Source organism: Bubalus bubalis, chromosome X, assembly GCF_019923935.1.
Source record: "Bubalus bubalis isolate 160015118507 breed Murrah chromosome X, NDDB_SH_1, whole genome shotgun sequence".
Taxonomy (NCBI): Eukaryota; Metazoa; Chordata; class Mammalia; order Artiodactyla; family Bovidae; genus Bubalus; species Bubalus bubalis.
Window position 1 is genome coordinate 28,908,760 of NC_059181.1, and position 17,462 is coordinate 28,926,221.

At 37.3% G+C, this 17,462-nt stretch overlaps 1 long non-coding RNA gene across 1 annotated transcript in view; it reads left to right on the forward strand.

The window, feature by feature from the left end:
* The first annotated feature begins 10,460 nt into the window (after positions 1 to 10,460).
* The window catches only part of LOC123331910, an 84,296-nt gene continuing 77,294 nt past the window's right edge, over positions 10,461 to 17,462 (forward strand). Inside the window, exon 1 of the long non-coding RNA XR_006548720.2 lies at positions 10,461 to 10,588. This is a non-coding gene — a long non-coding RNA (uncharacterized LOC123331910). The remainder of the gene's footprint in view (positions 10,589 to 17,462) is intronic.

The following is a 17,462-nucleotide window of genomic DNA, read 5'->3' on the forward strand; positions in this document are numbered from 1 at the left end:
TTTTAAACTCAGACGCTTTCAGATATGTTCAACAGTCAGTAAAAAGTGCATTTTCCATAGTGTTTCCCTTTAGTTTTGCCTACCCTCTTTGATTTTGTACAATCTAGAATGTATGTAACATGTGTAGGTGATGGAGGCGCTCCTTTTTTTCTTAGAATACTTACAATTATATATTTGGTTTTGCTTTGACTAGCAATAGGACAATAGACAAATACAAGTGTAAAAATGAGAAATTTTAAACTTGAATTATAATTTGTGTTTTATAGTCGTTTCATAAGTCTGTTGCTCTCTATGAGTATGCTCTCTATATATCCTGTAAAAATAAATTTATATGTTACATAGAAATTCAAGAAATTAAATTATTTATTAAGCTACATATGTTTCTTCTGGTTTCTACCTGATCATAGATGAAAATAAATTAAATAATGTGTTGTTGGAACCTATGTAAGTACCTTCGTTAATTTGACAACTCTTGTTATATTTCTCCTTCCCTCTCTGTTTATGTCTGTATATGCTTATAATTCTTAGACATAATTCATATTAAGATTATGGAGAAAGGGACTTAAGAAATGGCCAACTGGCTGAACAAAAAGAAAAACTTTGTTAAAAACTCAAGTTCACTTACAATCCTTCTTTATTTTCTTCACTTCTCAATTTTTGAGAAATTTGAGTCACAAATTCAATCTCTTAAAAGTTATTATCATGTTAATGATCTTTTCAAGGTTAAATTCTGCATTTTCCTTTCATCTATTTCATACAATCCTTTGAGGAACAGAAATGAAAGGGATGATAACATGTAAATCTTCTTTGCTGCTTCTTTTCCTTACTTCTTGATCCCCAGGTATTTTATTCCTTTCTTTTTAAGGTACCACTCACATAAGGACGGGCTTCCCAGGTGGCTCAATGGTAAAGAACCTGCCTGCCAAAGCAGGAGACAAGACCCTGGGTCAGGAAAATCCCCTGGAGGAGGAAATGGCAACCCACTCCAGTATTCTTGCCTAGAAAAATCACATGGACAGAAAAGCCTGGTGGGCTACAGTCCATGGGATCACAGAGAGTCAGAGACGACTCAGCAACTGAGCATGTGTGCACGTAAGGACCTTAAAATAAAGTCCCCTCAGGTAATATTTTAAAATGATCAGCATCTTTAATCAGTGTTTTTTTTTTTTTTTTTCTGACTCGATTTCTACCTAGTTGTCGTGCATACTTACTCCTAAAAGGAAATATTTTTGCCCTTTTCATTTTATATTAAAGATAAATAAAATTGTTATTTATTTATTTGGGGGAGGGGGAAAGTGGTAAATCTTTCCATCACAAGGATAACAAGTGAATAACCATAAACCTTTTAGAATAAATGGGCTGTTTCAGCAAAATTCATATCTTAGCACAGCCTTTTAAGAAGCACTTATTAAACATGAAGCAGAGATAAATTATTATGAAAAATGGAAAGTAATATTTTTTAAAACTTAAGATTATTTCACATTGAATGTCAAAGTAATTGATAAATTTAAAATTTCATAAAGTCATTTCTACCTCAATAGGGTTTTTCAGTGTGAAAAAAATAACTTCTACTGAGAAAGTAAAATGTTGTATGAGTTATGACTCAGTGTATATTTTATATATTATATTTTAAATTGTGAGTCATAGGACCTGACCTATTATTAAAAATACCAGGAGAGAACTCTATAGTTGAAGAACATTTGGGACTATGTGTGCGCATCACACACACACATACACACACACACATAAATTCTCAGAAACTTTGAATTACACTCATATTATTAACAACTGGTTAAAAGACTGATACTCATGAAACATCTTTCTTATTTCTAGAAGACTCCTAATTGATATCAGATCCTCATCTACTGGAATAGAAACATACAATGAGGCAAATATTCAGAAAATTAAAATAGTAGTAACCCAATCACTTACTGCTGTGGGATTTTTATCATGTATGTATGCCTGTAGAGTAATGCAAGCAAATTCGTTGATTAAGTGATACTAATGTGTATGGAGGAGGGTGGGGTGAAATTCTGAAGGATAAAGAACATCTAAATTTGATGAATACTTTAGCCAATTGTTTGCCCAAATTAGGGATTTTTATTCCAGTGATATGTTGGTTTGAGATGGTACACAGAGGGAAGTTTTCATTTGAATAGTTATGTATTTGATTTAAAATGTGTTAAAATTAAAAAAAAAAAAACTTAAGTAGTAGATCAAACGACTTTGTGGATACTGTTTCAGATAGAATAATACATAGTAAATGATTAAACAAAAACATAGGTAACAAAAACAAAAACATAGCCTAGGAAAGGTGATATATGGCAAAAGTCATCAAAATGGTTTATGAATGACTGGATTATGGAAAAACTGCTAAGGCAGTCCAATTTCCAACTTCTGGGAAATAAAAAAGAACATCCTCAAAATCAGAGAGCAGAATAACATGTCAAAAGCCCATGTATATGACAAACAGAACTATAAAACTATGAAAATCAGTAGCTGGTTTACATTAAACAATGAAGTTCTTCGATTGTCTTTGGCAAATAAAGAACTGTTTACACAACTATGAACTTCAAAGGAAGACCAAGCGCAGAATGAAAATCCTTCCTTCAGTGGCCTCAGCATGCTTTTCCTCAATAAAATGGGAAAATTATTGCTAAATGTTCTAATGTATTAGATTAGGATTTTGGCATGCTTGATACTGTGATATAAAGGTTTGGTGAGGAGTGGAATGGTTCTTTCATAGCATCCTTCTAATGGGCCTGCTAGTAATAATTCTAAGACCTCGGTGCACCAGGGAAATTTAAAACGTCCCAAAGTCCCAGAGATTTCAGATGAAACTAGTCCAGTTTGTCCCTATTGTTAGTCCATTGCTTTGTTAGTTTAATACCCTCCAGGTGATTCTATAAGATAACCAACAGTTGAAAACTATAGGAGCCAAACAGATGAGTCTCAAATTTTAGACTTCAGAACAGTTGCTTGGGAAGTTAGGTAAAAATGGAAATTCAGATTGAATGCCTATGGTACGAGAGTGGGGTTCAGAATCTATTAAGCTCCACAGGTAACTCTAACGTGGTGGTCCAAGGACCTCCCCTCTTTGAGAAACACGGGGTGTAGGGTTTATTGTTTCTATCATTACAACTGGTGTTACTCTTTCGAATACAAAATTAAAGTTTGCAGTGGATGAATGTCACCATAAACTGGGTCTTTCTTTTAATAATTCCTCCCAGTTTGTTCACCAGAACTCACCAATGAAGCCCTGAGAAAAGCTGAACTATATAGAAGAACAGTTTATGTGAGAATTTCTCAAAAAGAAGGACACACACACAAGAACTAGTCAAGACAAGCAACTTTGTCATGAAATATATGACTTCAAAAAAGTAATTATACCATTGTAGAAGAAAAATTAATTAATAGTAAGCATTAAATAAAAACACCTTCCTTCTTAAAAAAACACATCTATTCTTACTTCTCTTTCTGTTAAGGAAGAAAAAAATAGCAAGATTATACAGGGATACCAAAGATGTTGGTTGTGAAAATAAATACATCAATATAAAATGTGCTAAATTTTTTAGACTTAATTAAAAATTATTTTCCTCACATTAACAATGAATTCATAGAAAGATAAGCTCTGATGAAGACTTTCCCAAATGTCCTTTAACATAAGAATTGCTTGTAGCATTTCTTAAAAGCATAGATTATTGGCTCACACTGCAAAACAATTAAATTCCAGGAAATGTTTATGAGCATGTAATTTGGAGAACCCTATTTCAGTGAATGACATACAGTTCAAGACTATATTGGTTCGGTGACAATAAATTTAGTTAATTCTATGTGAGATGATCCATCAAATGCATCATCTCTCATCATTTCAGAAAAATGACAACTTACACAGCAATGACAAACCAGTTGGTTCTGTATTTCACACCTCAATCACTTATTCTAACAATATATTTCTAGCCACATAGATTTATCTCACTAGGCTAGCGTTGGTCTTTATGTTCTGTGTTAGGCCAGGAATGAGTATCAGTGATGAGGTTGCCAGTTTCTGTTTCTTAAGAAGAAATGTCCTATTTGATATCTGAGTCTCACAAACAAATCACATCACTCATCCTAAGTGCAAATTTCAAGGACACGGCTTCTGTTAGTTAAAAGAAAATATCCTTATATATTCTTTGTAGAGTGGCCACATCAAAGAGTTCCTAGAGAATTGCTTTCAGTTTTCCCACTTTTCATGTGTTAGTGACTTCCACAGCCACTGTAGGCCCACTTACTATCTTTTATAACACTAGAACATCCAAAAAAATCATATTCAACAGTAGAATTTTATTGAGCACAATATAGCCTTTTTTATTTCTACACTGAACTGAAAGAGACAATATACCAATTAAGCTGGATTTCTTTTTAGAAAGCATTCTGGACAACAATAGTTCGAAACAGTCGACTTGGACAACAGGAAGTATTTAGTGTGTGTGTGTGTGTAAGGTATGTGCAATCTAATCAAAAATGCACACTGGCATTACATTTAAATAACCTTAATCAATATATGGGCTACATTAGATAAAGAGTTATAAGAATTACCAAGATAATGCACTCCATCAGGAAATGACCCAGTGAATCATTTTGGCACAGGCTAAAAATAAATACTCACGTTTCTGTTCAACTCACTTTTCTCTGAGAAGATGCATTTTATCTTGAAGGAGAGGGTCAGCTCATTCTTGTTTTCCCATAAAAATTCTGTGATTGTTTCCATTTCTTACTTTTTCCATTACATGGTAGCCCGGATTTATTTATAAAAACAAGGGAAGGCATTGCACTCAGCAACTATCATAAGAAAAGTCTATGAAAGCCCCAAAGTTATTACCATGAGTTTCCTATCTTTTAGTCAATTTTATTTTTCCAGGGCTGTGAAATAACTTATTTTTTCAGATTCCATTTAAATTATGTCCTGAGCAAATAACATGTCCTCAGCAAAACCTAACTTTAGAGATACAGTTACTGGTAAGTTTCTTTCTTTTTTTTTTTTTTTTTTAGTTTTCTCTTACTTTACAGAATCCAGGCCATCACTGAAGTGAAATATAAACACAATAGAATTAAGTGAACTTACAACTGAGGATTTTATGAGTACTGCACCTTAAGTATTCTTTGCCTTGAGGTGACCTTGTAGTCATCTTCAAAATGGGCATCTGAATAACTTGCTGTGTATTTTCATGAGAAAACTGGACATGCAACAACAAATTACAGAAAGGGGATAGCAGATTGCTGCTGGTATAGCATTTGTGTTGATATCTTAAAAGATCTTTAAAGAAGTATACTTTTGTGTTATCTCTAAAGACTTAATTACTTAATAGGTAAGACTACATAATCGGCTCTAGTAAGTATAACCTACTTAGCATTTTGTTCTTTCATTTTTACAAAGGAAGGAGATCACTCACTCACTATGAATGCTGCATATGTTAGCAATAGATATAGTGATTTTGTAGTTTTGATTGCACTTGCCTTAAAATTTTTTCCAAAAAGAAATTATATATAACAAATATAGATGAGGATGGTTAAAGAACATTGTTTAAAAATAGGCAAGTTCTGCACTGATTATACTTTTTTACATAATTTAACGGATAATGGCAGAGTATATTTGCCAGATCCATGTAAAGAGTATATGAGCACATGATAACAGCAGTTTATATAAGCACAAGGTGTTCTATGTTTAGATTAAAAATTAACAATGATAACTTTTGGTGTGACTGCTTTAAATTTCAAAAAAGTTGGATGTTTAAAGATACATTTATTACTTGCATAAGAATATTTTTGTATAATATTGGGAAAAGTTTAAAAAATGGACTTGCTTTATGGAGTGCATTTTTCGGAGAAAATAAACAGGGTATGTGTCTAGTTTGTAAAATGTTTTCTTTCAAGATGACTCTTTCACTTGGTTAAATGCAAGGATATGATGACTTGAAGTACCTTTTTTTGTGTGAACTGAACAATACCAACAACAACAACAACAGAAATAAAGCAATGTGAATAAGTTGCGTATGCAAACTTCTTTTAATCAACGCCAGTAGATCTTGAAAACCATAGCAAGATCCATTTTTGTGAGTATAATGCTAAAAATAATTATCTAAATGTGGTTTGGCATTTGATGCAAGAATATATCTTTATTATAAGAAAAATATAAAGTGTTTTGATTTTAGGAAAACTTTTATTCTTCATTCTTCAAAGTTATATTTATTTCTAAAATTAAGAACAATAAGACAATTTAATAGCACGCCATGCTTCTTATTATGTTTATGACATCAAAGCTAATACATAAAGAAAATTCTTCCATTTATAAAAAGTTCTCTATGTACCTGGCTATTAGGGAATGTATGTCTTGGGCTAAAAAAGTTACAAGGTTTATTAGAAAGAACATATTTACAAAAAATGGAAATGGCGTACTGATATTTATACACACATAAACTTACATTCTCAGAATGTATATATATATATACACACACACATACATAAACATACATATATATCTCCTTATCATGTACCTGTATTTAGTTAAATGCCCTGCTTTGAAATCTATACATGTGATTGTGAGGTGGTTTGGAAACCAAGAAGTATTTCCAAAGCTGAAAATGTCTCTTGAAGATTAAAGTAAGAGGCTGGATCATTAAAGAAGACAATAAGACTAGATGTGTAGATTTTCATACATGCTCTTATAAGTATTATCCAGTAAGTGGTTTTCAGAAACTTATATAAACTTTTTTAGGAGTTAAATAATGAATTTATTTATTTATTTATTTATTTTAAGTCAGTTTTCCTTTTTTTGTTTGTTTCAAAATATCATGTATGAATTTATTTTTTAATGTTTTTTAACTAAGTTTTATTGGAGTATACTTGATTTTGTTGAGTTAATTTCTACTGTACAGCAGAGTGAATCAGCTATATGTAATACACATATCCCCTCTTTTTGGATTCCTTCCCATTTAGGTCAACACAGAGCATTGAGTAGAGTTCCCTGAGCTACATAGTAGTCTATAAACTTTTGATTAAGAAAAAATGTGAAAACTGAAAATAAACCTTTTTTGCTGGGGAAAAGACTTGTGACAAGAAAACCAGAAAAACAATCACATTTTTTGGACATGAGGTTTCATGCCTACAGCACTATGGGAGGTGGGAAAATTGCTGAAGTAATGCATAATTTTTTTTTTTAATTTGTAAAACATTTCCTTTTCAAGAGGCCAAGGGCATTAAAATGAAAACCTAATTTCTGGTGTATCACAGACGTTCCTATACCAATGGTAAGTATTGCTACTTCTTAATGATACATAGTTATTCTATATTTTTAGCATCTGTGTAAAACTGTGCAGTTATTACTGTATTAGGTCACACCCAGGGGGGAAATGTCCAAATCAAGAGTGGGTGGATGCAGTCACTCCAAAAACTGTTACAGGCATTTTTGTGTAAAAGAAAAAGAGCATCTAAACTAATGAAAATAACAATGAAACATTAACCTATAGAAGTTGACCCTTAATGTCTTACTCTTCCCCAGCCCCAACAATTGTCCTACTGACTCAAATATATTAACACATCCTACTTTTTTCTTATGATTCGTCTAAGAATTTGGCTAAATTAACAACATAGACTCCTCCTTTTCATCCCATCTCTCTGACCTCAGTCTTTAAAGAAAAATGAAGACAAAAATGAACTTTAACTGCTCCATTCCACACACCCAGAGGGCATAAGTGATTTTCTTTTTCCTCTAATATTCCAAGCATCTCTGTTCCTGTTCTGGTGGATGATCATGTATATACAAGTCCCAACTTTTCTATGATAGTGTCAACACATTCAGGGAGTCAGCTTAGGGCGGGACCCCTGGGACAGCACTTCAATGGGCCTTCATGTCTAAGGGTCTGAAAATATGATCTCCCGTTGTCTAAGTCAAGATCTGTTAACAGACCTATGAAAGATCCTGCTCTCATGTACAGACTCATGCTAATTGGGCACTGTCTTCAATGCCAATGACAATTATTAATAGTGGACAGACTGTTCTTATCACCTTGTAGGAAAGTCAAATCATAACTAAAATTGGTTTGCCCAATGTGGAATCATAAAGAGGAAAATTAGTAGAAAGAACTTAATGTCTTAATACACCTGTCTCCACCTGAGATACAGCTGTTAGGCAAAGTCTCTGTCCTGGCCATTTTCTTCCTTACACAGAACTAGACAGATAAATTCTGACTACTGACTTTTCCCTTTTCTGGACTCCCAGATGCCCCTTAGCCTCCTGTTACATCGTCCGCTTTAAGGAAGATAAGACAGCCATGCCTTGTTCTGGCTCCCTGGAATAGGAGTGTTAACAGAACTCAGCCATCCATTTGTCAATATCTGCTTTGGGCAGCTGATCTCGTTAAGCTCTCTGTCTACATTCAGTCTCAGAAGACAACCTTATTTTTCAACTCTTGGTCACATGTTATTTTTGGTTAAGTAAGATCATTACACCACTAAGACCTATTGATTTGAGCTGATGATGTTTAATAATTTAATTAAACCTTAAAGACCTCATTTACCTCTTAAAATGTATAGGAAAAATGCACCAGAGAAATGTTCTAGGGCTTGTTTTGAGATTCTGGCAGCGGAGAACGGCTGTTTACTGTGCTCGGGTCATCTGTTCTGGTCTTTTCTAGACCCCCTTTAAGACAGAGTTGTTTATTTGCTAACCTAACCACCTGGAAGCCCTGGAGGGGACAGCAGGATAGGCTGAAGAACAGACAATTCATTTACTTTAAGTTGAGAGACCTTGAGCGTATTATGTGACCTCTTTTACCCCTAAATTCCACATCTGAAATACAAGTGGACAATAATACCTTCTCTGAAGGTAAGTTGTGAAAGTTCCTTCTTCCTTGCTTCATTTACTCATTAATGTCAGGCATCTTTCTAGTTGCTGGAGACATAATAAAAAATCAGAGAGACAGTATTCTTGACCCATGGGTCTTACTCTGTTTGAAGGTGACACATACAGCAAGTTTTCGAATCAATGAGAAAATTTCAGACAGTAATACATGCAATGACAATATAAACTAGGGGTGTGTGATAGGAAGTGACTACTTGAGGAGGTTAATTTATAGAGTGGCTATGAAAGGCTACTTGGAAGAAATACAATTATGGCTGAACCTAGAATCAAGAGAAGGGGATAACCAGGAAAAGACCTGGCGTTAACAGCAGTTGAGTCCAAAGGACAGACTAATACAAAGCAGTGGAGGCAGGAATGAGCTTGGTGTGTTGAGGAAGAAAAGGGAGACCATGTAGCTGGGTCTTTGTGAATACAGGTTAGAAGTAATATATAGAAGGCATAGTACATAGTAGGTGATAAATAAAGGGTAGCTAGTATTATTGAAAGCAAGTTGGAGATTACATTTTAAAATTCAGGTTGTCTTAATGTAAAATGAAAATGTATGTAGTCACTTTTCATTCCACCTTTTTTATTGTTCAAAACATCTTTGACTTGTAGTTTATCACTGTGGTCCAGGAAGGACTTCAATAGGTTGTATTTAAGAGCATTTATTCTTAAACCTCTAAGTATGTCACCAAATCAGCTAATAAGAAAAACCAAAACATTCTCGCAGCTTATGTACTTGATGTGCTATATCTGGCTACTCAGAGTCTATATGGTTCTTGGGGGTGTGGGCAGCAGAAGGCCAAAGAGGGATATGTAATGTCCACAAGCTGGAGTACGAACCAGTGCAATAGTCCCTCACCTCTCACCTTACCATGATGTGCAAGGAAAGAAGTGGAAATGAGAGGCTTGGGGAGAGACCTAAGAGAAGTGCATTGATTTAGCTCTCTACTGCTACGTAACAAACTACCCCAAAAGCCAGTCACTGGAAACAATAAACTTTCTGTTATCATTCTTGTGAATTGACCATGATCAGCTGGGGAGTTCTACTGCTGAGCTCATTTAGGAACTCTCAAGCAGTTGTGGTTATAGGACCAATGGAAATGGACATGTTAGGCCTGACAGTATCTAAACAAAATTGTCTGATCTCGGATGGTCACGAATACCATTAAATTTAAATGTAACAAAATGTACAGGAAGAAAATCTCTTCCTTCTCCCCTCCCAGCCCATAAGGGTTCTTTCTTAGTCAAAACTCACTCTGCTTACAGGAGAACAGGTAGCTAGCTAGGGGAGGCCATATATTAAGGTTTCATTTTACTAGTAATGAACTAAGGCCAAACCTCTATCAGCAAAGTCCCCAGGGATCCCGCCACAGATAAATAAAAATTCTATAGTCTGGCCACTCAAGATAGCTGTTCTCTTGATATCTGTCCACCCACCTCCCGACAAGTGCCTGTTTCACCTGTATCTTATGCACAGGGCTGACCTTCCTCCATACTTGCCCCAGGCCCCAGCTGGCCATTGTTCTTATCAAAGGGGCGGTGAGGGGCATGCCCTCTTCTGGTTTCCCTGGTAACTGATGAGCCCACCTGAGGTCAATTGCCCTCTAACTGGCTCTCTCCCCTTCCCTCGGGGAATGAAGACTGCCACCATGCTGTCTGCTGCACACTCTGGGGTGTCCTCCAGGACCTTGCTTCAGCCATGTAAGCTCCCCCATCCATTAAACCATTGATGTCTGTGTTGCTGACTCTGGGCTCTTTCTTCTGCCTTAAAGCTGAGCAAGTGCAGGCCTTGTAGCCTGCGGGGCACAGCCCAACAAATGCCAGGAGAGGGAGGAAACTCCCATGAGTGCCAAGATGTCGGGAAATACTGAGTGGGGAATAGAAAGTTGCGGGTATAATCCTGGGGTGGCCTACCACTAACTCGTGGGGCCCCAAAGTTGTAGGGGTGATCCCACAAGTTAGAGGAAATCCCAGGATGGCTGTCTGCTGGTCTGTGGGGGCCCCCTGGTGATTGGAGCTTGCTGGAGGGCTCGCAACAGGTCTGGAGAACAAAGACCTCTAATGGCTCTGCTGCTGTTTCAAAGTGCGCCTTTTGTAATTGGTTAAGCTAGCTTTCTAGAAGGAATTGGTACTTCTCTCGTGCCTTTGAGATGTAAATTGTCTACCTGGGCTCTCTGGAATTTGAATCTTCCATGATCTCTGAGAGTAAAGGAGAAAAAAAAAGAACTTGTAGGTAAACTCTATAGAAATAATTACCTTTTGTGAATGTTTAACACAGTCCGTCCAGATTTTGGTAACTTGAAACTAAACTGGGTTTTTTTAGCTTTTAAAAATTTTTTATTTTATTTACTTATTTATGCCTGCGCTGGGCCTTCAGTGCTGCACGGGCTTTCTCTAGTTGAGGTGCACTGGCTCCTCGTTGTGGTGGCTTCTCTTGTTGCAGAGCTTTCCCCGTGGGAAGTGGGATCTTTCCAGACCTGGGATCGAACCACTGTCCCCTGCATTGCAAGGTGGATTCTTAACCACTGGACCACCAGGGAAGCCCCTAAACTAAATTAAATGAAAAGAATTCATTGACGACATAGATCATTTCAAATAGAATAAAATATTAGAACATTAGTTGCTGAGCAGGTCTCAGTTTACCTACTTTTGCATGCTTAGGAAAGGAAAACTAAAGCATTAAGTTTTCCAGTCAGGAAATGCTTGGACTGACTGTATTTGGTAGAGATGAAGGTAATTTTAGAGAGAACAATATTATGCTTCAGTGGATGTTAAATTCTAGTTCTGTTTGTTGAGGTCTGTATTTATGAAGTTGTGTTAGGCGTACTTTTGCCCTGACGTTCTGGATGGAAAGACTACCTAGTGAAATTGTCACAGAGTATGACTACTCATGAAGTGTGACACTGCTTGCTTTAAGTCAGCTGCTAAAAGCACATATACAATGCTTGTGTGACAGTGGGTATAAGTGATAAAATGCATAGCCTGTAAAGTGTGTCCCCATTAACATACCTCTGAGCCTGTTCAGGAGATCTGATTAATTTTCCCCCAACATGAATGACCAGGGAAACACAAAGTAGACCTAGTATTAAGGGACATGATCTGAACCTGGGGTAGGAGCCAGCAGGCCAGCATCAAAGGATGTATATTTTGATCATCAGTGCTTTCTATTGGAAGATTTGCAATCAAAAGGGGAATTGATGGGAAAATCTGCATGTACTGAGGTATGGGGAAATCATTCAGGCTTATATGTGGTTTTACTTAAATTTTATTGACCAGAGCAGTCTGTTTCGTGGCCTTTCAAACATGCACCGTATATCTGGTTTGGCCACTGAGAAAGGGAATGCATTTGAAAGTCAAAATGGAGTAGCTGTGGTTCAAACATCCAAAGTAGAACTAGTCATTGGTCATTGTAGATATGATTTTAGATATGTTCTTATTAAAAAGTTGAGTTTTCTGAACTGTGTTGCAGACTAGGACAAAAACCAGAGGCAGGTGTGGTATTATCTCAGAATGTGGTTACTGCTTGTATTTTGCTTAATGGTCATCATCTCCCCCGTGTTGTGCCTGTTATGTCTTACATTTCATCCTTGTCTGAGGGAGGAAGTCTGTGTGTGGCAACACTGGCCTCACAGAGAGATGCTGCTGTCATGCTGCTCTATAGTTCCATGAAAAATTGACCCGCCTAATGTGACTATGTGGGGATTGCTGACAATGGGGAAAAAAGACTCACCATCTTCTGGTCTCATATGCCAGTACGTCAGAAGGACCCTCTCGGTAAGTGTTACTGTACAACTGACAGCCCGTGAGTCCCCCCACCCGGGCTATGTATGTTGTGTGGAGTGGAATAGGCTGGCTTCTATCCAGAAGTGCATGGGATTAACTGGTTTTTGTTTGAAAGGACCTACTGGGTTCACCCTTAATGGCCCTCAACATAACATGAGGTGACACATCTATACAGTGTCTGCTGAGTCCTGGTTTGGCCACCAGACTGTTTCTTTTAAAGTTGGGCTTTCCCTTCCTCATGGGGGCGGCTGTGGGTTTGTGAAAACCAGGCGTGACCTTACCTTCCTTTTAACTAAACAGGGCACTGCTGCTGTTGACTCCCTTTCCGTTGACCCTATATGCGCTTGGCTCCAAAATTTGGCCACATCCTATCAAATGACTATTCTGAGCATGCGAGGTCTCTTACTCTTGATACTCTTTGGCTGCTGCTGTCTGTGTTGTATTTGTGGTATCTGGTTACAGTGCCCCCTACATACCTAACTCCAGAGATATTGTCAAAGAAGGGCAGACCAAGATTGTAAGGGTCATGCATGATATTCAGGGGGTGGAGTGTATGGTCAGGCCACTCAAGATGGCTATTGTCTTGCTCTCTGTCCACCTCCTGCCTGACCAGTGCTGCTTCACCTGTATCTTAAGCACATGACTGACTTTCCTACATACTTGCCCCAGCTGGTGATTGTTCCCATCAAAAGAGCTGTGAGGAATGTGGCCTCTACTGATTTCCCTGGTAACTAATAAGTCCACTTTGAGGTCAGTTCCTTAAAATTCCCTCCCCCGTCCCCCAATGAAGACTGCTGCCTTGTCCTGCCTGCCAGCTGTCATACACACTGGGGTGTCACTCCAGGACCTTGCTTCAGATATGTAGGTTTCCTCATCCATTAGACCACTGATGTCTCTGTTCCTGACTCCAGGGCTCCTTCTTCTGTTTTGAAGTTGAGCAAGAAAAGGGCATGTAGGTCTGTTGGTGTAGCCCAACATGAGGAGAGTCTTCACATTAAGGTTTCCATTTACCAATCACTGAACTAAGGCCAAACCTCCATCAGTGAACTCCCCAGGGATCATTCTGTAGCTAAAGATTCTAAAACACATAGAGTTCCTACATGATGTCCCCAGAACTGAGAACAAACCACAGAGAGTTCTCTAGCCAAGAGGCCATGCTAACACTTTGAACAGGAATGGAAAAGTTGAAGCTATATTAAATTCTCATTAGCATTTCTTTGATCAAATGTATATTTTCCTTCTTTCCACAACTTTTTTTTTTAATGCAAATATGTGCTTAAACATTAGCAACTAAGCTACAACTGGGAGAGCACCCAAAGCATATTTAAATATGCAAATGAGCACCTTAGATAGGAAAAGATGAACCTTCCCTACTTGGCTCTTCTGTACACAGCAGCAAGCAATGGAAAGTACAATTAAATAGTCTCCCTGAACCCCTCCATCAGAAAGTATGTACTATCAACTGCACTATATGTGGCTGGGCTGCCAAAAGTCTTAGCAAAATGCCACCTGTGTCCCAAAGAGATTCCAAATGAAATACAATTGCAGTTAAATTGAATCACTATTGAGGAAAGTAGCCCAAAGCCATGTTCATATACGTCAAATACAAAGTTTTGTTTGAAATTGGCCTCAGTCATTTCACTCTGTGGATTAGGATTTTCAAAGTAAATATGGATTAAGAATAGAGAAGGATGAGGGCAAAGGCCTATGGGAATAATCCACGCATGCTGGGAGGAAACTGTCCAGGTTAATAAAGAGCAACATTTACTAAAATTGTGAGATTTTTTAAAAAAATATGAACAAATTCTAATAAAATCATACAGATGCTAATTAGGTGATGCACCAAGTGTTGCTGAGGTCATCAGGAGATGAGGTAATGGGTGTGCTTATTTATTTGGGTTTATTTACTATGGGTTAAAGAGTAAGTTGGCACAGTGATTTCTTCAGAGCCAAAAGACAGCATCAACTTTTGTCTACCTGGAACTTTTCTTTCTCTTTTTTTTTTTTGGTTTTTATTTTTTTTATTGAAATATAGTTGCTTTACAATGTTGTGTTAGTTTCTCCTGTACAACATCTTGAATTAGCTATAAGTATACATATATCCCTTTCCTCTTAAGCCTCCCTCCCACCCACCCCTATCCTACCCCCTAGGTCATTACAGAGCACCAAGTTGAGCTCCCTGTGCTATACAGCAGCTTCGTACTAGCTATCTATTTTATACATGGTAGTGTATATATGCAGAGAAGGCAATGGCACCCCACTCCAGTACTCTTGCCTGGAAAATCCCATGGACGGAGAAGCCTGGTGGGCTGCAGTCCATGGGGTCGCTAGGAGTCGGACACGACTGAGCGACTTCACTTTCACTTTTCACTTTCACTTTTCACTTTCATGCATTGGAGAAGGAAATGGCAACTCACTCCAGTGTTCTTGCCTGGAGAATCCCAGGGACGGGGGAGCCTGGTGGGCTGCTGTCTCTGGGGTCTCACAGAGTTGGACACGACTGAGGTGACTTAGCAGCAGCAGCAGCAGCAGTGTATATATGTCAGTGCTACACTCTCAGTTCATAACCCTCTTTCTTTTCATTTTCAACTCTGTTTAATAATCTGTAGTCTACAGAACGTTCCACTGAGAGCCTTATTCAAGGTTTCTAGAATACCATCCTAACGGAGGTATATATTTTACATTGGCATCCTCATGCATAGAACCCCCCTCCTTTGAACTCCACTCTGCTCCTCCTAATTCTATGTCTCCCCAACCCCTCTTCTTTCTTCTCCTAGCAAGATATAAAGAAAATGGCATGAGTTTTTTATTTGGAGAAACATAATTTTCAGTCCTAGCTTCTCAGCTTTTTCATGGACCTTTGTCAAGTTAGATTTAATCCATTTGAGCCTCAATTTTTTTCATCTGTAAAGCAGAGCTAATAACACATAATGTTTTGTGAACATTAAAGTTATATGCATTGCTATGACACATAGACAGTATCTAGCTGTGTTCTGTAATTCCAGGTACTACAACAATTTAAAATATCCAGGTGCCTAACTCACTCAAATTTTATTGCTGTAGGAGTTCCTGGTTAGCTGCGACCCAATCCTAACTGTTGGAATTTTTCCACTGTGTAGCTCTACCTTCCCCTAGGTCTTAGACAAGCTATGGAGTATTCAGGAGCCCGTCCCCACCTCACTGCTAAAAGTTCTATCACTCCCACTCATGGTCCATGAAGTCAAAACTAGGCAGTTGTTGACTCCTGATCTGAGTGGGCCAGGAAAGTATAGACTGCGATTGGATTGTCCTTCTCAGCCATAGCTCCATGTTACAGACATCCCCATTTGTGGTGGTGGAGTGCTAGAATCTTTGTAATGTTGCTTGCCAGCGTTTCAGAATTTCCATAAACCAGTGACCTCTCTGTTCCTTATTCTTCTTTTTCCAGATGTATTTTTTTTAAATTATGTCTTTCTATCCTTACTCACTGTATCCTGGAGATAAGGCAAGGGCATAGCATTTATATTTTAATCCACATATCAGGGCCAGAAATTGGGCACTGGTGCCATTCCACAGAAGTCCTCAGCTGACACCCGTTCGGAACTGTGAAGCTGAGATGGTTCTTTAGAGTTGTCCCATGTTTATGACAAGATTGCCAGTCTTCTGTACTCTGATATAGCTTCTCAGATTCTTGGGTTCAAAATGAACAAAATAAGGATGATAATGCCTACTTCAAAGGCTTGTCACTGGAGATTAACTGAGAATGGTTTTAGAGGTAGGATTATGAGTAATTTTTCTCCTCTGCATGCTTGCCAATGCCTTAATATTTCTCTAAGATCAGGTGTGCAGTTACATTTTTTCCAAACCTGTGAAAACACCATTTAGGGTATATTAGATGTTCCAGTTAATATAAGGTTATCTTATTTAATTCTATACCTGGACAACTAAGTGTAAAATATTTTTGAGCTATGGATTTGATGAGGCCTTAGTTCTCTTTTATTTAGAAGTTAATCACTGCAAAATAATCATTACATAGTGATTAACTTCTAAATAAAGGAGAAAGAAGAGAGCAAATTCATAGCTCAGTGCTGTATGCAGATTGGGAATCAGCCGCATCAGTGTTCAGTATACAAGAAGCTGATAATTGTATTGGGTGGATGAGACCTGCTTTATCATGTACAAGATTCTTGCTACCACTTAAGAGAAGAAATCTGAATACTCTAAATGCAGGCAATTTATCATTGTTTTGATTCACAGCAACCTAGGAACTCTTATCTAATTTCCTATTTAACATTTGCTAAACAAACACTTAGAAGGCTCTGTATTGTTGCCCTGCACTATTTTCTCTATTGTTTCCCTTCTGATACAAAGAATGACAGTGTTTTTTTTATAACAGTCTTTCTTTTAAATGCATTTTAAACTTATTCATTCCACAAACATTTAATGAGTTTTTTATATAACCAAAGCATTTTGAAAATTCAATCTTAAAAAAAAAAATGTACTCACTGACCTTTAAAATCTTAGGATCTATGAGAAAAATTATATGTTCATTAACAAGATGAATACTGTGAAAATGATCAATTTAAACCAGTGTTAGCAACAAAAGACAACATTAAGTGCCATTTGACAGGGGACTTGAGGCCAACATTTGAGATGTGTGTGGGGAATCACAGACAGTGGGTCAAAATATAATTTTCAAAATGTCAAAAACATGACCTCCATACAAATGCAGAATGAGGATGTATCAAAAATTTAAATCATTAATGAGAGAACCAGCAGAATGGTAAAAATGGTTCAAAGGAGAGTTAAAAAA